Genomic DNA, 1,091 nt, shown 5'->3' with positions numbered 1-1,091 from the left:
GGAACGAGACGAAATGAAAACGGAACGGAATGAAACGGACCGAAACGGAACGGAACGGAACGGAATGGAATAAGGAACAATGTTATAGCGTGGAGGACTTTGCGCGAGAAACAAAAGAGGGAGAGACGCGCGCGTACTTTGTACACGCGCGGAAGTACTCTCAAAACTTCATAAACGCGATAACAGTTTACGCGCATTGCAAAAACCAGCATTGCGTTTAGTAATGCCAACGTGTTAAGTATAATAACCCACGCGATTTTATTTTTTACACGCGTGACAATTATTAACAAAATTTTATAAAGAAACGAAGAAGTAAAATAGAAATAGAAAGAGAGGGAAAGAGAGAGAGAGAGAGAGAGAGATAGATAGATAGATAGACAACACACAACAAACAAAGAAAAGTTCTCGAGATGGACACGTGATCCCGTGTGAAAGTGTTTCTCGTTTGTTTTCGAAGAAGATCCGGAAAATGGCGCTAGATTTGAAGACGTTAAATTCGACTACGTCTAATTCGACGAATAATTCGACTAATCCTTGGAAAGAATTGAGCATCCCATGCATCGACGATCCTTTTTTTCTTCTTTTTCAAGATATATCTTACGCTAGACGCGAAAGTGTCCTGGCGAGAGGTAAACTCTTTTTTTTTTTCTTTTTATTTATATATATATATATATGTATGTACGGCACGCATAAAAATGCATACATGTATATGATTATATATAGATGTATAATGTATGCATATTATTTTCGCGTGATACGATCAATCGATTGAATTTTTATTATCACCGAGAGGTAGGACAAATAAAACTTTAATAGTTAGTTAACGTTTTAATTTTAATACGATTTGAAACACACAGCTTTGTCCCATCATCTTCGCTTATCTATTAATAACTCACTTATCGTATGTCTGAATTCTTGTCCTCCTTGGAATGTCGTTGTACTCTCTCCTGACTCATGTACTACTTGTCTTTCTCTCTCCCTCTCTATATATTTTTTTTCTCTCTCTTTCATTTCTACAAACATATTCATTAAAATGCCAATGACCTCTTTCTCATTCTCTCTCACATTCTCTCTCTCTCTCTCTCTCTCTC

The sequence above is a fragment of the Polistes canadensis genome, unplaced genomic scaffold (assembly GCF_001313835.1).
Source record: "Polistes canadensis isolate GaletaPanama2010 unplaced genomic scaffold, ASM131383v1 scaffold_569, whole genome shotgun sequence".
Taxonomy (NCBI): Eukaryota; Metazoa; Arthropoda; class Insecta; order Hymenoptera; family Vespidae; genus Polistes; species Polistes canadensis.
The sequence above is the reverse complement of the archived record's forward strand: the minus strand, read 5'-3'. Positions refer to the sequence as shown.